This window comes from Antechinus flavipes, chromosome 2, assembly GCF_016432865.1.
Source record: "Antechinus flavipes isolate AdamAnt ecotype Samford, QLD, Australia chromosome 2, AdamAnt_v2, whole genome shotgun sequence".
Lineage (NCBI taxonomy): Eukaryota > Metazoa > Chordata > Mammalia > Dasyuromorphia > Dasyuridae > Antechinus > Antechinus flavipes.
In genome coordinates this window covers 9,800,886-9,821,672 of record NC_067399.1, presented here as the reverse complement: position 1 = coordinate 9,821,672, position 20,787 = coordinate 9,800,886, and positions in this window count along the sequence as shown.

The following is a 20,787-nucleotide window of genomic DNA, read 5'->3' as shown; positions in this document are numbered from 1 at the left end:
CCAGACCACTGGGCTACTCCAGGAATCCTCCCCACGACGTTTCAGCCTTCCCTTGGGGGCCTTCAGCGACAGGAAGCTCAGGAGGCCGCCCAGCAAATCGCTGGACATTGAACTTTTGGGACAGTCTTGTTTTATTGAGCCAAGGTCTGTCTCTGACGTGGATCTAGTCCCCCCCGGGGCCAAACAGAGGCCGCTGGGTCTTTCTTCTGTGTGCCCACCTGCCGAGGTTCCAGGGAGGAATCCTGTGTCCTTGAGAGCCTCTGATTTTTCAGGTTAAATACATCCCCTCCCCCTCCTTCAGACCCACTCATTTCTATGGAGACAAATGCACCGTGTGTGGCCGCTCGTGTACATGTGACATCCCTCAGGCAGTAACACAGAGAAGCATCCTTAGCACTAATGGCTCCTTAGGAAAAAGACCCATTTGCCAGCGCACTGGGAAGAATCGTGGGCTCCCCGAGGGAAGGTCTGAATACAAATCATGAGAGTTTAAAGCTCAGACCTGGCGTCATATCTGTCACCCAACGATCGCTGTTAGCCCTGGGACCCAGTGAATGACAATCCCTGCTTGCCAAGAGTTCCCATCCTGTGTAAGCCGGAGCCTGTCCCGCCCTTCCCGGCACCTGCTCCCCTGGGCCCACGTCCCTTCCGAACCCGGCCGGGGGAAAGCGTGTCTTCTCTGGCGGACGGGCCTTTCCTGCGGGCAGGAGGCGCTTCCTGGAGTCCCAGTCTGGCCCAACTCAGAAGGGAATAAAAGCTTATTGGTGACTCAACAGGGCCTCAGCCCCGAGTAACCGGGCGGCCCTGGGCCAGTCCCTCAGCCCCGAGTAACCGGGCGGCCCTGGGCCAGTCCCTCAGCCCCCAGTAACCGGGCGGCCCTGGGCCAGTCCCTCAGCCCCCAGTAACCGGGCGGCCCTGGGCCAGTCCCTCAGCCCCGAGTAACCGGGCAGCCCTGGGTCAGTCCCTCAGCCCCGAGTAACCGGGCGGCCCAGGGTCAATCCCTCAGCCTTTCAGGGCTCCAGCTTAGAATAGGGGCTGGTAACTCAGAGTCAGCTCCGGGGACGCCAGGCACTTAGTGGACAGCGAGTGGCCGTTCGGGCGTGGGAGACGGAGACCCTGGCTGCTGAGGAGATCGGGAAAAGGGTCAGGGAGGTGGGCTCCGGATACTGTTACATATGTGCACATACACACAGACACGCCTGTGTGATGCAGGGAACCTATACACACACTGTTCATGCGTGTATATTATATTGTATACATAAATATAGAATACACACAAAAATACACATATATGAAAACATATCTATATATATGTATATAATCTATATATGTATTATTTATATGTATATATTATGTTATACACCTAAATATATAATACATACAAAAATATACACATATGAAAACATATCTATATGCATGTATATATAATCTATATATGTATTATTTATATGTATATATTATGTTATACACCTAAATATATATTACTTACAAAAATACACATATGAAAACATATCTATATGCATGTATATATAATCTATATATGTATTATTTATATGTATATATTATGTTATACACCTAAATATATATAATACATACAAAAATATACACATATGAAAACATATCTATATGCATGTATATATAATCTATATGTGTATTATTTATATGTATATATTATGTTATACACCTAAATATATATAATACATACAAAAATATACCATATGAAAACATATCTATATGCATTATATATAATCTATATGTATTATTTATATGTATATATTATGTTATACACCTAAATATATATAATACATACAAAAATATACACATATGAAAACATATCTATATGCATGTATATATAATCTATATATGTATTATTTATATGTATATATTATGTTATACACCTAAATATATATTACTTACAAAAATATACACATATGAAAACATATCTATATGCATGTATATATAATCTATATGTGTATTATTTATATGTATATATTATGTTATACACCTAAATATATAATACATACAAAAATATACACATATGAAAACATATCTATATGCATGTATATATAATCTATATATGTATTATTTATATGTATATATTATGTTATACACCTAAATATATATTACTTACAAAAATATACACATATGAAAACATATCTATATGCATGTATATATAATCTATATATGTATTATTTATATGTATATATTATGTTATACACCTAAATATATATAATACATACAAAAATATACACATATGAAAACATATCTATATGCATGTATATATAATCTATATGTCTATTATTTATATGTATATATTATGTTATACACCTAAATATATATAATACATACAAAAATATACACATATGAAAATATATCTATATGCACACACATATAACCTATATATGTATTGTTCATGTGTATATATTATAATAAACACCTAAATATATAATACATATAAAATATACACACATGAAATATCTATATGCATGCATATATAACCTTATACTTTTATTCATGTATATATTATATACAAATATATATGCTATATATGCATATATGAAAACATATTTATATGTATGCACATTTAACCTATACATATATTATTCATGGGTCTATATTATATTATACCCATACATGTATATTATTTGCACACTATATGATTTATTATTCACACGCACATATATATGTAATAAAAATCACTGTATTTCCATTTAAAGCGGTCCCTTTGTAATCATTATTATGTGTTTTATATTCTGCTTTTAAAAGCCATTATTCTGAGAAGGGGTTCACTGACCCGCTCTCTCAGGGGGCTCATGTCACGGTAAAGGTTGAGGACCCCGGCCCTAGCGGAATGACAGATACACTGGGCTTTGGAAGACTCATTTAGAGGCCGAATCCCCAGGTCGCAGATACATCTCAGTACCACGGCCACACGTTTCCAGAAAAGTGGGTGAGAAGCCCCCCGGGCAGAGGATGGGGAGCCGGCGGGCGTCTGGATCGGCGAGGCCGATTTCCCCATGTTTTTGTGACGGCGGCTCCATCAGCCTTGTAAGGTCCTGATTTAATTACATTCATCTCAAACACAGTGTGATTGCATCCTAGATTATAGCAGCAGCGACAGTCCCATGGAGGGGAAAATTGTGCATCAATCATAAAATCTGGAAATTAGTGAGAAAACGCTGTATTTAAAATAATTCGACCCAGCCCCCTGCCCGGAGATCGTCCCCCGCGGGGAGCTCGGGAACATCCTGTCTGCCTTGCCTCAGCCCAGCCATATGGATGGGGATTGGAGCCTCCCTTTCACATCACTTTATTTCTTTTCCAGGCAGCCGGCTCCTGGAGACTGCGTTGCCCCCTTTCCTGGGGCCATTACCGATGGCTCTCCACAGCCCTCTCTTCTCTCCCAGGCCCCTTCCCACAGCTCTTTGAACATCCCTAGAGCCGTGATTTGCTAAGGACAAGGGGTCCCCTCCTTTACCTTCTCCCTCCCACTGTGGTTCCCTTGCAAAAAGGGTCTCTTTTATTCCTGAGCAAAGGTCGTTCGTGTCATCCCCAGATGGAATCCCACCTGGTCACATGAGCCTCTCCAAGACCAGCACCAAGCCCACTGTGGTCCAGGCTTGCCCCGTCCATGTTGTACACATTGATCAATCAGCGCCGTATTCCGGTCCGTGGGCAATTTCCATTCTTTCATTTGTCTGAGTGTGAACTTGAGGGGAGCACGAGGCCCCAAATCTGGAGCTGGGAGGGACCGAGGGCCTATCAAGTCCAACTCCCTCATTATTGTAAGGACGAGGAAACTGAAGCCCTTGTAGTGTAAGTGCAAGGTCAAGTCCACAAACCGACATCTGAATTCGGCTCTCGGAGCCCAAAGTAGCATGCTGTTATTGCCCCGCCACTTTCATTACAAAGAACCGGACGAGATGGTGAAACATTGGATCTTCAGGTCTGGAAGACGTGGACTCAGAACCCATGAGAGGCACTTTATAGACCCTGAGCCTCAAGTGCATCAAAAATGAAAGCTTGGGGCTAGAAGGACTTGCAGATCCCTTCCAGTTCTAAATCTTCGCTCCTAGAGACTTCTTTTCTTTGTCTCAAGGAAAGGCTCACTGTGTGTTGAGGGAAAGGGGTCTGGGGAAGGGGAGAGCAGAGCTACGTTATTGTAAAACAGGCAATCAAGAGGCAGCCTTAATCTTTATTTTAAAATGTCATTAAAGCAGGCTAGAGATCAGTATTCTGGCAGTGACACAGAAGTCTGATCATGGTCTATATGACCACTCATCTCATTCTCATTCTATTTCAGAATTCAGACTATTCAGAAAATAGACTCATTCTACAGTCAAATGCCACAGGCCTCTCAGGCTGCAGTTCTGTTGGTAATATACGGGCCAAGCACAGCCGGCTCCATCCTGGCTCTGTCTCAGCTTGGTCCAGAAAAGGACGCACCCATTATTTCGATTCCAGATGTCTCAGAATCTAGGACACCAGGAGAGGACCCAGGAGAAATGGCCTCTTGTGCTGCCCTTGGGTCTTCCCTGTTCTTCCTCATGGTCTTCCCCAGTAAGACATTCTGGACTCATTGGTGGAGGAAAGGGGTGGGATGGAGAAGGGAGACTTTCATGGAAGCAAACTTGTCCCTGTTCTTGTCTACCTCATAAGAGCCTAGAACACCTGAGCTGGAACCAACTTGGACATTACTGAGATCACCCTGTCGTGCCCTGAGCCATCAGCCTAGAACTGGAAGGAACCTTGGAGATCATCTGGACTGACCCTTACATCTTACATGAGCTAGTTGAGGACCAGAGCACTTATTTAGCTTGCCAGCCAGGCTCACATGGCTTAGAAACATGCTGACCAGGATTTAAAGCCAGGTTCTCAAAATTCAGGATTCCCCCTCCTCCCCACCCCCAGCGGACCATGGTATTGATTAGAAAAATGAAAATTAAAACCACATTGAAATGCCATCTCACACCTATCAGATGGGCTAAAATGACAGAGAAGGAAAATGATGAATGTTGGAGGGGGTGTGAGAAAACTGGAGCGCCAATGCGTTGCTGATAGAGTTGTGAACTGATCCAACCATTCTGAAGAACAATTGGGAACCATGACCGAAGGACTATAAAATTGTACGGACTCTTTGATTCAGCAAGGGAACTAGTAAGTCTGGATTCCAAATGGATTTTTTAATAGGAAAAGAATCTACATTTTATAGTTATATTTATTTATATTTATAGTAGCTCTTTTTGTTTTGGCAAAGAATTGGAAACTGGGGACACGCCCGTCGATGGGAGAATGAGGGAACTCTCTGTTATATATGATTTTGATCTATATGAAATGCTATTGTGAGATATGCAATGATGAGTAGGATGCTTTCAAAAAAGAAAAAAAGTCTTGGAAGACTTTCCCGAACTAGTGCAGAATGAAGGGAGCAGAACCAGGAGAACATTGTACACAATAACAGCAACATTGTTTTATACACACACACACACACACACACACACACACACACACACACACACACAAAAATATAGTATAGAAACATATATGTGTATATATACATATATGTGTGTATATACATATATGTATATATCACACATACATGTATATGTATATACACACATAAATACGATCATTAGATCAACTGTGATTCTCAGACATACAATGACACATAAACATATATGTATATATACACACATATAGTGTATATATACATATATATGTATATCTCTCACACACACATATATTTATATGTATATACACATATAAGTACAATCATTAGATCAACTGTGAATGGTGTAGTTATTCTCAGACATACAATGACACATAAACATATATGTATATATACACATATGTAGTGTATATATACATATATATGTATATCTCTCACACACACATATATATATTTATATGTATATACACATATAAGTACAATCATTAGATCAACTGTGAATGGTGTAGTTATTCTCAGACATACAATGACACATAAACATATATTATATATACACACATGTAGTGTATATATATACATATATACATATATCTCTCACACACACATATATATATATTTATATGTATATACACATATAAGTACAATCATTAGATCAACTGTGAATGGTGTAGTTATTCTCAGACATACAATGAACTAAGATGATTCCAAAGAACTCATGTTGAAAAATGCCATCTACCTCCAGAGAAAGAACTGATGGTCTGAATGCATATGGAAGCAAACTTTTTGTTTACTTTCTTTTTCTTTTTTTTTTTGGGGGGGGGAGGTAAGGAGGGTTGATGGGAATATATGTTTATTTTCACCACATGACTAATAAGGAAATATATTTTGCATGACTCTACATGTATAATATATTGAATTGCTCGCCTGCTCAATAGAGGGAAGGGAGAGAGAGAATTGGAAATGTACACTTAAAAATGAATGTTGAAAATTGTTTTTACAATTAGGAAAAATAAAATATTTTAAAAAAATCTGAGCTCCTTGAGAACAGAGACTTTTCTATTTGTTATCTCCAGCACTTGTGCTATACACATAATGATAACTTAATAAATTTCATTTCAGTTTCATTTACTCATTCATTCAGAGGACATAGAATGTCAGAGTTAGGAGAGAATTTAGAACATATAAAGGAGAATATCGTAACTAGAAACAATTTAGCAAACTGTATTCCAGATCCAGGAGAGACATAATAATATAGCTAGAGAGTGGGATATCCCAAAGAAGAATAGAGAAGAGGGAATGTCAGAGCTAGAACAATCTTGAGAAGAGAAACTATTGATGCTGGGAATGACCTTAGGCATGGAACGTTAGGGTTGTCCGTGTCCCTAGAACATTGAACGTAGAATGTCAGAATTGAAAATTATCTTAGAAAATAGAACATGGAGCACAGCATGGCAAAGTCAGGTGGCATCTTAGAAAAACAAAAGTGAGCCCTTAGAGATAGTTTTTGTCGAATGCATTCATTTCATGAGTTGGAGAGCCAGTAGGGCGACAGAAGGGAGGTGATTTCCACACAATCCTGAGCCTACATCTCTCTCTCCTTCCCTAAAATGTCTTTATACATTTCCCTGTATATATAGTTCCCATAATGAGAACTGAATCTAGAAAATAAACTTTGAGGTTCTGAGCAAATGAAGTCAAATGGAAGCTTCTTACATGTAGCCTCTGGTGCAAGGATATTGGTTGGTTCAATAAACAGCATTCATCGTCATTAGCCAAATTCACTCTCCTTTTCTTTCAATGTTTGTCCCATGTTTGGGTGTTAAGGGACTAAGAACACTTATACAAAAATACACTATTGAAAAGACTTCCTCCTTAAAATTATAAAGCTAATTATTAATTGTTTCTGCATATAAATTCAATTCCAAATCTCCCAGGTTTTGGCTTAGTTTTAAATTATTTTTCTTTACGTAGGACAAGTCATCTCCCTTGTCTGAGACTCGGTTTCCTCATCGGTGAAACTTAAGAATATTGGATTATAGTTGAAGGAGCAACTGATCTAGGATCAAGGGAGCTGGATTCAGATCCTGACTGTGGGACTAACCATAGGTAACTCATTTCCCTTCTCTGGGACTGTTTTTGTGTGTGTGTGTGTGTGTGTGTGTGTGTGTGTGTGTGTAGGTGTGTGTTTGTTGTTGTTTTGCTATTTCAGTCAAAAAGTTTTTATTAAGAACCCACTATTTTCTAGACACTATGTCAGGTCCTGGGCCTAGAAAGAAAGGAAAAAATGAAATGGCTGCTACATTCAAGAAGCTTATGTTCTAATTAAGGATGCAGCATAAACAAGACAAATAGACATATAGACAGATGGATGGATGGATAGACAGACAGAGATAGATAATTAGATGCATGGATGGATAGATGGACAGATAGATGATGGACGGGTGGAGAGAGAAAGAAAGAGAAATATGTATGGCTAGATATACATGGATAAATATATAGGTGAGAGATGTATGAATAGATAGATATGGATGGAGAGACAGAGAGAGTGATGAATGGATGGATGGATAGATAGATGAAATGATAGATGGACAGATAGAGCAATCTTACAAACAATGTCAATATAAAGTAGCCCTAAAAGAAGGAGCAGCTGCTGGGAACAGGCAGAAGAGGCCTCCTGTAGGAGGTGAATCTGAGGGGGCGGTCAGGAAGAGCAGTAAATGTGGGTGGTTAGTGGGGGTTCCATCTTTCAATCCCGTTCTCTCTGCTTTAAATCTCGGATGCACTTGGTAGCTGTTGCATGTCACAAAAGCTTGATCCTGAGCCGCGTGATCCCGAGCCTCCTTTCCTTTCCCGACTGTATGTATGCTTGTGTCAGGTCGCTTCCCGGGAGTTTGCTTGACCCAATTTTTTGTGTAATTTGACCCAATTATTTCTGCTTATCTGCATGGAGGCCGGCGGTCCCAGGGTCATTGTCCCCAGGAAGTTTGAACCCCGTGGAACATATCGTGCATTCACAGCTGCATCTTGGGTCCGAGCCGGGGGATCCCAAACGGGGCCTAGCGTAGAGTAAGTGCTTAATAAATGCTCTGCCTCTATCTATTGGATAAAGAAGACTAGAAATAGACTTTTATTAAGGGACTTTAATGCTCCAGGCACTACACTGGGACCTTAAAATATTATTTCAATGGATCTTCACAATAATCCCTGGAGGTTGTTCCTATTAAAAAGCCAGGTGATGCAGTGGATAGTACAATGGGCCTGGAATCGGGAAGATTGAAATTCATAATCCAGTTTCAGACACTTCCCAGCTGTGTGACAATGGGCAAGGCATTTAACCGCTATCTGCCACAATTTCCTCATCTGTAAAATAGGGATAATACCAGCATCTCCCTTCTAGAGTTTGTATGAAAATCAAAGGAGATAATATTTATAAAACTCTTCAGTATAGCGTCGGGCATTTGGTAAGTACAATCCAAATGTTACCTATTATTATTCCCATTCTACACTTGAGGGAATAGAAATAGAGGTTAAGTGGCTTTCCTAAGTTCATAAACCAGTGTCTGAGGCTAGACATGAATTCAGGCCTTCTCGACTCCAGGCCTAGCATTCTACCCATTGTACAAATGTCCCTACTTATCTATCTAATCATCCATCCTTTGATCCATCTACCTACCTATCTACCTACTTATCCTATCCTTATATCTAATTCATCCTTATATTATCTATGTATCTACCTATTTATCTATCTATCATCTATCCATTTTATTCAGCTATCTAACCATCCATTGATCCATCCACCCATCCTTCTACCTCTCTTTCTCTCTATTTATCCATCCATCCACCTACCTACCAATTGATTCATCCATCATCTATCCATTTATCTATATGTCTATCCATCCACCCATTTATTCATCCATCTATCCATCCATTAATCTATCTATCCATCTATTCATCCTTCCATCCATCCATCCATCTATCATCTATCTACCTACCTATCTATCCATCCTTATATCATCTATGTATCTATTTATCTATCCATCTGTTTATCTATCATCTGTCCATTTTATTTATCTATCTAACTATCCATCGATCCATCTACCCATCCTTCTATTTCTCTTTCTCTCCATTCATCCATCCATCCACCTGCCTACCTATCGATTCATCTATCATCTATCCATTTATCTATATATCTATCCATCCACCCATTTATTCATCCATCTATCCATCCATTAATCTACCTATCTATTCATCCTTCTGTCCATCCATCTATCTATCATCTAACCATCTATCTATCCACCCATCCACCCATTCTTCTATCTCTCTATCAATCCATCTCACTATCTATCTCTTTGTCATCTATCTAGCTATCCATCCATCTAATCTATCTATTCAATGATCTATCTACTTATCCTTCTATCTATCTATCTATTGAATCTATGTGATCACCGAGGTAGCTGGCTAAATATTTTCCAACTTAAAAATGAGGGCAGAGGCTATTTTTCTTAATATTCTCAGCATTTAGCACAATTCCGGGCAAGTCAAGCTGTCACACATTTGTAAGCACCTATATAATAAGCGGTTAACGATGCTTGTGGATTGATCATTGCTGTAATTCGAGGAACGGGCCCCCTTTGTCTAGTCCCTTCAACGAAAGCCCAATTCTCCCATTACATCATCAATATTGTTATTATTATTGTTGTTAACATAATCATTCACAACATGCAAAGTGTTTCCATTAAATATCTCCCATGATTCTCACCCAGCCCCATTAGGTAAGCAGTACACATAGCTTTATACTCTCTATATAGTTAAGGGAACACATTAGCATTACATTAAATGCCAATTTGGAGCGCAGGCTGGGGAAATCACTTGGCTTGGCCATATAGGGGACTTTGATAAATTGCAGGGAAGCTGACACGAGCAGTCTAGGATGCTGATTCTGTGTTCTAGGCATTAGGAGTCCTGCTTCTCGGGGCCCTCAGGCCATGGGCAAAGTCTGCCTTTTTCTGACACTTTGAGTAGCTTCCTTAGGTTGTATTCAATCCCCAATGGGTTTATTCTGACACATACACACAACTCTTATGGTTTTGCAAGCTGGGTTTTCTTCCACTACCTTTTTAAAATTATTCTCTCCTTCCCAAGGTCATAATGTTTATCCCATCAAGCAGAGCCCTATATTGATGATCTTTGAAAATACAACATTGTACATGTCACCATCTACGGGAATGACTCTAAACTCTCCCAATCCCAGAATCTGAATTGACGTGGACTTCGGCGACCAACCTGTCAAACTCCTACTTGAAAAGGGGATCCTCTTTATAGCTCCTCTTCCAACAAAAGGGAATCCTACTTTTATTCAAAGCCCCCCAAAATGGAGGGACTTACCACCACCTTCCGAGGAAGCTCCATCCACTTTGGGCTAATTCTAATTATCAGGAAAATTTTCCTGAGAACTTCCCCAAATTTGCCTGTTTGCCCTACACTTCCTCCCCTTACTCGTCTTGTTCGTGGTGTCAAAAATAAGATACTTTTTTAGTGAACGACTTTTCAAATACTTGGAAATAGCTTTCAAGCTTCCCCAATTCTGATCTCCTACAGGTTCGAGATGATCCAGATGGTAAGGGCAATATTTAATCTTAATTCTGTGTACATACAAGTTCCTAGAATATTACTTCTTCAAGGAGGAGACAGCGTGGACAAGTGGGGGAGGATCCGTGATGCAATCCTCGTGGAGAATTCCCTCCAAAATGCAGAACTCTGACTTCTGAGGCTTTAATAACTATTAATAAAACTTGCCTATAACTGACAGTCTTGGAGATTAGAAGGAAACTAAGAAGTGAATTTTTCAGAACCACTTGGCCACTGGACACAACCTAGGCCCTTCTCCGCTCTACTGCCCATCAGCACAACTTATAGCAGGTGCCTGATTATTGAAGATTGTTGAAAGGATGAGCGAGTTAATGCATACAGGACTTCTGCTTTCTTTCCCCCCCTTGAACCATCAATCTCCAAACTTCATCTTCCATCCCCACACATCTGGGATTTTCCTTTCGCCTTTGGGCTCCTCCCATTGACCTTGGAACGTTCACATGGGATTCCAGATGGGTGATTGAAGGTTTCTAAAAAGCGCGGTGGCGGGGCCAAGCTTTCTCAAGCTGGGAAAAGCAGAGGTTCCTGTTCAGGCTGCGGACACCACGGCCCCAGGGGGCAGCTGCTCGGCACCGGACTGGGCCAGTCCCTATTTCAAAAGGAACTTGAGAAAGAGGGAAAAAAGCGATCCCTTAAAAAACAAACATGGAGGTCAAAAGGCGACCGCCGATCCCACATGCCCGAACGCACCATGGAAGAGCGGATAGAGTTTCTCCTGCAGATTCTCTGGGTGGCGTGAGGAGCCAGAAGCGCGAGCAGGAATATTATGGGTTCCCAGAGGGAAGCTGAGCAAGTTTTGTAGAGCTGCCATTTACCCCAAACTTAACAAGTAACACGATCAGCGTGCTTCAGACTTGTGGCAGGATAGAAATGTGCCTTTCCCCACAGGGTCATTGTGGGTTTCGTCTGATCCAGGAGACTCCGGCCTTTCCCCAGCTCTACCACAAGCTATTTTTATATGTTTTCTGCAATTTGCTTTAATCTGAGCGAATCAGTTAGCTTTTCTGGGCCTCAGTTTCCTTATCGGTAAAATGAAGGAGGTTTGATTTAATCCCCACTAAAGCTCATTCCGGCTCTGATCTTGTGCATCATGACCCAAATTTTACAAGTTGCATCTCCATAGGTGAGTCTCTCCCACTATGATCTGCGAGAGCCTCAGTTTCCTCTTGGGTTTTAATAAGATTGGTTATAACTGGAGCCTTGTGGAGGGGGAAGTAACGTGACAATGCACGCAAGTATTCTAAAATCAGTCAATCAATTAATGGATGTTTGTTAAGCACCTAAAATGACTCAGGCGCCTGCTAAGCGAAAGTCAGTTCCTGCTGTTATAGACTTTCGGTCTAATATCATTATATTCTATTCATGCATATTGGATTTCACATATATTTAACATGTTTAGCATATATTGGATTGCTTGCCATCTAGGGGAGGGAGTGGGGGAAGGAGGGGAAAATCTGAAACGCGAGGCCCTGCAAGGGTCAGTGTTGGCAAATTATCTGTGCATGTGTTTTGAAAATAAAAAGCTTTATAAAAATAATAATAATAATATGATTGTATTCTAATTATCGGGTACTTTTACGTGCTGGCCAAAACACCTTTGGGCTCTACAAGTTAGGGAGCTTGGAGAAGGGGATGGATTGGGGAGTCTGGGAGGACCGGAGCTAACCTCAGATGCTTAAACTTCATCATCCTATTCTGTGAGAGTTTAGATATGATTATATAAGCCAGGATTCTCCCCATCTGCCCTTTCTTCATCGTCATTATTGTCATTGTCAAACCGTACTGAGTCCACACTACGTTTATAATCCCCACTGTGTGCCCCGCGGGCACTGGGCTAAACAGTTGACAAACATGATCTCTTTTGGTCTTCACAATAATTGTGGGAGGGAGGGGCTATTATCATCCCCATTTTACAGCTGAGGAAACTGAGGCAGTCAAAGAGCTTATGCAGTAGGAAAGGCAAAATAATGAAGAATAAAGTTGGAAAGTCACTTTGAGGCCAGAGGCTGGAATGGAATCCTTCCCATGGAAGTCCCGTGTGGTTCTGGAGCTGACGGAGCCACAGGAGGAGGTGGAGGAGGGCAGGGACAGAGTGGAAGAAGGTCCCTTTGAGCCGTTTGGAGGATGAATTAGAGAGGAGCGGACCCTGGAGCGGGGAGTGGGCTAAAGCGAACCTGGCGTCCCACCCAAGATGCTCCTTGATATTCTAGGCAGCAAGCTGTGCTCTGCGAGGCCCGAGTCCAGACTTGGCCGAGTCCCTGTGTTTGACGCCTCTTGACCCAGGGACTCCCCATGTTTTCTTGGGGGGAATCATGTCTTGTAGAGCGCGTCCCAAGGCTTCAGGGGCTCTAGCAATGGCAGCTGCCGCCGCTGTATTGGCTCGGCTGGGTGGGCTCTGATTGTCTGGGGACAGACGCTCTGTCTCTGTGTCCCTCGTGGCCTCGTGCTCGCTGTGGGAATCAAACATGGCCCCAGAGTTAAAGCTCCGCCACCTGTCCTCAGCTCTGTCCGTGTCCCTCCCCAGAAGACCAGGAAGACATGGCAGCCCTCGGGAATGAAGGCTGGCTCTGGGTGAGAGTCAAACCCGGGGGCTCCTCAAGGCTGGTACCTGCCCTCCGGCCCACTGGATGCAATGGATCTCAGCCTGGCCTATAGTAGGTGCCTAATAAATGCTTACTGACTGTCCTGCACATGGCCGGTGTTTAATATTTGCACACTGGGAGGCCAGAGCAACTTCTCAGTATGGTTTCTGTTGCTGGGGATTGAAGGAGAAACTGCTTATAAGCTCCTGGGCAAGTCAGCAACTGTCCCTGCTGAGAGAAAGACAAAGAGAGAAAAAGAAAGAGAAATAGAGAGAGAGAGAGAGAGAGAGAGAGAGAGAGAGAGAGAGAGAGAGAGAGAGAGAGAGAGAGAGAGAGAGAGAGAGAGAGAGAGAGAGAGAGACAGAGAGACAGACAGAGAGAGAGAGAGAGAGAGAGAGATTGATTCAGAGAGACAGTTCAGTCACACTATCACTTTCTCCCTCTGTGTTTCCTTCTCTCCAAAATTAATGATCATACACAGCATGAGACTTGGAAGAGACCCCAGAGGTCCTCAAGTTTCCCCCTACCCATTTTCCAGATAAGGAGACTGAGCCTCCAGGTTAAGCTTCTCCAGATTCCGCGTGCAGGGTCCTCTCCAGGAGACCCTCCCGGACTCCTTCCCAATCCGCAATCTCTGGTTCTATCTTTAACCGTTGCCATCTGGAGCCGCCAGGGATGCTCTTCTGGTTGAGAATGGTCGCGGGCCGGCCGGCCAGGTCTATTTCTGGTTTCCCAGCTGATGTACGTTCTTGGGATATTTTGGATAAACATATGTATTCCATTTCATGTTGCTAAAAAAGAAATGACCGCACGAGTGGAATTAAAGGGCCTGCTTCTAGCCCGCATGCATATAAACTAATTTGGGGGAGAGTCTCTCCCCTTCTCCTTTTCTCCCAGATAAAAAACATAAAGACCCCCCCAAAGTTCCCACCTTCGAGGAGGTTCCGCCCCCGCTTGAGTTGTCGGGGCTACCCCGGGTCTCTCGAAGCCTTTTCCAGCCTCAGAATCGGGAATTCTCTCCGATCCGTCGGAAGTAGCCGTCTCCGAAAGCTTAATATATTTGGGAGTTTCACAAGAGGCATTAAAAATGGCTGCACCCACAGCAGTTATTAGTGCATTAGCGGATCCAGCAGCCGTGAGCCCGGTGTCACTTCTCAGTCACAGCACGAGGCCCGAGGGAAGGGATAATTACAGGCCGGGAGAGAGGAGGCCCCCCTCCCAGAAGAGGCCCTGCTGGAGGTAATGGCCGGTGTTCTTGGAACCCAGACGGAAAGGCATTAATCAGATAGTTTAATTAACTCCCATTATCTGTACATAGTCAAGATAGATGGAGCCTCTCCAGGTGAAAATGCCGGATCAGGATTCTCCCTGTGACAGTTTTAGAAAAGGAAAGAAGGACCCATTTTGGGGGTGCAGAAAGGAGCCTCAGACCTTCCTAGTTCAGTGCCCTCGTTTTACAGGGTGGGAAACTGAGGCTCCTGTGCTCAAGGTCAAAGCCAGCTCTTTAATTCCCTCGGGTCAGCATGTCGCCCCCCACAGTAACTTGGAGGGGTCCCACTTACAGAGCGGCCTCCCGGCCCTCAGCATGACTTTGAAGATGAGAAATGGACACCAAGAGGGTTCCCCTTCTTCCGGCGTTTCCTCTGCCTCTTCCCCAAAGGCCTGGGCTGGGCAACCTTGAACCCAGGCTAAATTCTTGGGGCCATTCTCTGGGCGTCACACACGGCCCGACATCCCAGCGTCCCGTGTCCTTCCCTGCTGGGGGCTGACGGCCCCATGGAAGCCAGAGGTCAAAGCTGCTTCTATGAGGGGGCCCCATCAGCGGCCGAGAGAGGGGCGGTGTGTGGGAGGGGCGCGCGATGGGAAGGAGCTCCATCTTGGGCTGGGGATCTGGGTTCAGATTCCGCTTCTATCAGGGTGCGTGTCCTGGCAGGCCAGACGTGGCCCCTGGATCAGACTCCATCTTTGATACTTACCGGCTGCGTCCCCACAGAAAATCACGAGTCTTCTTGGTCCCAGTCACATCACCCGACAAATTACGATGATTCTGGTGGCCGCCATTGCCCTTACCGCACATTCACCAGAAGGTCTCCGTGATCCTGTGATTAGCTCAGTCGGACAAAACTGGGATTTCAGCTCAAAGGGAGGAAGGGATTCCCAAGAACTGCAGCTTTTCTATAATCTGGGGCAGAAGGTAATGAGCTCTCCGTCTCTGGGGGAGGGAAGGGGAGCATCCGCAGTCACTGAGCAGCCAATCAGAATTCTGCAGACAGATTTCTTCTTCAGTAGGATCTGGCCTGGGAGGTGGCCCAGCGGTTTCCCAGGCAAAGGCAACCTCTTGTTGGATCTCCTCCCACACTTCCCTTCCCTTCTGAGAAACCTTATGGGTCGTGGTGCTACCTTAGCCTCCCCCTCACCCCCGAAAAGCCGGCGTGCCCCTCCCCTGTTCCTCTGAGGAACCTCGCCATTGCCCACCTGCTTTTGAAAGGCTACCATCCTCCCTTCCAGAAGAGCAGGGATGGGGCCCTTGTAAAGATGCTGACCCGCCAGAAAATCCAGAGGAGAGGGGAAGAGTCTTCCAGCTCCAAATCCCGGCCTAATCCAGACCCATCACGATAAGAGTTCAAGGGTCTTTGGGGGGGTCTTGCTGATCTGATGGCCAAGGGCAAATTCCATTGGTCAAATAGAGCAGCAGGATGTCCGGGCCCATCCGGGGCAAGGGAAGTCTTGGGCGGCTCAGTCCTTACTTGGCAAAGGCTCTCCCCCAAACAAACCTTGCATCGAAGCAATGATTGAGCCTTGGGGGTGGGGGAGGGCACCTGAGCCCTGAGTTAAGCAATCCTGACCAGGAGGAACCTTTACAAATGTAGGAGTCCAGGAACAGACAGACAGGGAAACGGGAAACCGAGTCCCGGAGGAAATAGGAGTGATTAGCACCCATAAAAAGAGCCCAGAAATCCCCCCGGGCACAGCAGGCACAGGGAGAAGGGGGCCCGCCCTCTGTTCCCCTGTAGGATGGGTGTATAACAGTATTCCGGTTTGGAATACATAGCAGTAAGCCTTAACTTGTTTCAGATGCAGTGTGAACACAGAACTTGTGCAATATTGACTTAACACTAACTTGCTCCATGTGATCTCGTTTAACTTTGGATCGTGCGTTCCTTCATTCACAGCAAGTATTTAATAAATGTGTACTATGTGCCAGGTCCTGTGGTGATGCTTTGGATTCAAAGACAAAAAAAAAGGAGGAGGAAGGAAGGAAGGAAGGAAGGAAGGAAGGAAGGAAGAAAGGAAGGAAAGAAGGAAGGAAAGAAGGAAGGAAGGAAGGAAGAAAGGAAGGAAGGAAGGAAGGAAAGTAGGAAGGAAGGAAGGAAGCAAGCAAGGAAGGAAGGAAGCAAGGAAAGATGGAAGGAAGGATGGAAGGAAAGAAGGAAGGAAGAAGGAAGGAAGAAGGAAGGAAGGAAGAAGGAAGGAAGGAAGCAAGGAAAGAAGGAAGGAAGGAAGGAGGGAAGGAAGGAAGAAAAGAAGGAAGAAAGGAAGGAAGGATGAAGAATAGATGAAGAAAAAGAAGAGGGAAATGAATGGAAGTAGAGAAATAAAAAGGAAAGAAAAGAGAGAAAGGGCAGTAAGGGCAGGGCCTTTGCTCAGCCACCTGCAATCTCTCCTTTACCATTGCTCCTCTCAGTCCTCAGTCTTTCAAGTCTCCTGGATTCAGATGGTTCCTCCTCTTGGGTAAGTGGCTGGGTTTTTGAAAAAATCACTAGACTTCCTCTCACCCAAGCAATAGGAAAAGGAAGGGAAGATCCTTCCCAGGGGGAGATCAGGTTTACAAATCAATCCCTAAAGCTCCTGATATTATTTGTAGGATGCTGCTGAGAAGCCCGAGAGTTTCCCTATCAGGGCATTCATGGGTATCGCTTCGTGTCATTTATGGGATTATGATTGGGTTTCCTAAGGTCACAACTGTACAGTTTGAGAACTAGAAGGAACCTTGGAGGCCATTGACTCTAACCCTGCTTTATTCACACGAAGATCTTGATTCCCCAAGAGGTTAAGAGTCACAAAATGAATACACGAATGAGGTGGGATTGGATCACAGTTCCTAAAGACTCTGGTGGCAGTTCTTTGTCCACCATACTATCTCGCTTCCCTTTATTGGTCTGCAAACCCAGTAAGTACTGAGGTACCAGAGGGATGAAGGATTCCCTTAGCAAAACAGTCGTCCTTTTTCAGTATTCGAGTTGCCCTTTTAGTGGCTCGGTATAACACGAAGCTGTCCCTGAGTTCTCCAAGGCTAAGGCCCTGGAACAGAAGCTTTGGGCAGTCTCACCAGTACAGAAGACTTAGGGTTCTGGGGCAGGGGGACTCTATGGTAGACACCCAGGGACCTGCTGAGTAAATACGGAAAGGGTAATCAGCTGGTGGAGGATGTTTCTGTTGGAAGAACTCTTTAGAAACCTAAATTATGGCAAGTTTTGAGCTCTCTGCTGATGCAGAGAGTGAATAAATGAACATTTATTACAATCACCGCTACGGATTGCTAACATTTATATAATGCTTACTATGTGGCAGGTATTTTACAATTATTATTTTATTTAATTCTCACAACAACTCTGGGAGTGGATGTTATTATTATCCTTATTTTACAGATGAGGAAATTGAGGCAAACAGATTGTGACTTGCCCAAGGTTACCCAGCTAGTAAGTGTAGGAGGGCAGATTTAAACTCAGGTCTTTATAACTTCAGACCCAGCATTCTATCCACTGTGCTACCCAGCTTTTCAAAAGGAGTGAAATACCAGATACTAAGTACTTACTGTATACCAGCACTGTACGAGGAAAGAGGGATAGAAATACAAAGAACTATATACCAGATATTAAGTACTTACTGTATACCAGCACTGTACTAAAAGAGAGGGATAGAAATACAAAGAACTATATGCCAGATATTAAGTACTTACTGTATACCAGCACTATACTAAAAGATAGGAAATACAAGTAGGTAATGCAATGTCTGCCCGCAAGGAGCTTGGGGAAGGGGATCTGGGGAGCTCACAGAAAAGCAATAATTGCGGTGGGTTTGGAAATGGTTGGGCAGCTGCATGGGAAGAAAAGGCCAAGGTTCATCTGTCAGAGTGCATGGAGAGACTTTTCCCTATGCAGGTGCCATCTTGGTTTCCTGAACAGATCAGAAACCATGGAGTACCCACACAATCCATCCCTGAAGCCCAACTGCAGAACTGGGAGACCATCCACTCCAGCATGTATCTGGACAGCTCCCTTGGCAAAAAGACTCCTAGTGATGGTCAGACCACCCAACTCTCTCCCAAGGAAGCGCATCCCACTTGGGGATAACTCGTGGGAAGGTCTCCCTTCTAATCAAACTGGAATACAAGTCAGGCAAAAACTTCAGCTCTGGAAAGCACAATTAGAAACAAAACCAGCCTCATTTCTCTTCCATCCAATCAAATTCTTGGAGATGGCCATTACATGCTACAGACATACATGTATATGTACACGTACACACATACATGTGCATACGTACATACTTGTAATCATTAGACTGCAAGCTTCTTAAACTTCAACACTTCTAGGCTGTGTAATCCTGGGCAAGTCACTTAACCCCAATTGCTTCTGGGAAAAAAATAATCTCAGCATGTCCAAAGCTAAACTCATCATCTCCCCTAAACCCTTCTCACTTCCTATCTTCCCTGTGACTATAGACTGCAACACCACCCTCCCATTTCTCAGGATCTCTTTTAAATTCACATTATTGGACCCATGATGGAAGCCACATTAAGGAGCAAAGGAGAGTTCGTGTTGTTGTTCACAGTCCCCGAGGCTCCCAAGTCCCTTGGGCAAACACTAGGGCAGAAGACTGACAAAGGAGAACTCTGCAAAGCTCTCATTTAGAGGGGACTTCCTCCCTGGCCCCTCCATCCTCCCCATGCGTGTTCCATATGCAGAACAGAAACTCACAGACCAGCATAGAATAGACACTGAATAAATGCCGAGGGACGGATAGAGGCTGAAGAGCCTCCCTCTCTCAAAGAAGGACGTTAACTTAGCATGGGGGCACTGAGCAGTTCAGCAAATTTTCCACGGTTGAACAGCCAGTATATGTTGAAGGCAAAATCTGAATCCAGCTCTCCCTGGCTTTTGAGCCAGCTCTCTCTCCACTAGATCACTCTAGATCTCTCTTAAATCCACATGATTGGACCCATTATGGAACCCACATCAAGTAGCAAATGATTATCCGTGTCATTGTTCACAGCGACGCTGCAAGTTCTTTGGGGTAGTATACAAGCCTTGGGACAAAAACATTGTCAGAGGATTCTCTGCAAATCTCACATTTAGAAGGGATTTCCTCCCTACCCCCCAACCCCCCATGGCTGTTAAATATGCAGAACAGAAACTGGAGGGGGTTCACTGGGAGGAAGAAGGAGTATTCTCAGCTGTGGGAGAAATTCAACGTGGCTTCAGTCATTTGCAGTTTCAAGTATTATTTCAGTAACGGGCCCAGAAGTGTCTGGCCCTGGATCTCCATCCCATTCGGCCCGGGTACCATGTTTTCATGATCAGCATCTGGCTCCGTTTCCCCAAAAGATTAATCAAGAGGGAATGGCAGGAGCTTTTCTAAAATGGAATATTGCAGCGGACTTTATCTCCAGGGATCACCAGATATGAGCTGAGCCCCCCATGTGCCAGCCCCATTTAGACACGGGACACAGAAAGACAAAAAGAGCTGCCCTTACCCTTTTGGACAACCAACTTATCTGCTCAGTCATATCATTCTTATTCTCCACAACAGCAAAAGCTAATGTTTATGTAGCACTTGAGGTTTGCAGCAAATCTCATCTCATTTTATTCTCACAACAATCCTGGGAGCTAGCAGTATCTCAGTTTTATAGATGAGGAAACTGAGGCAGAAAGAATGGAAGTAACTTGCTCAGTCGCACAACTGCCTGAATCAGAATTTGAACTCAGGTCTTGCTGACTTGCTTGTCTCTAGTGTGTCACCTTTCTTCATCTTCATTGTTTCTCATCATGATGTTAGCTCACCTCCCATCCAATTGTCCATATAGTTGTTGAAACTTTTGACTGCATT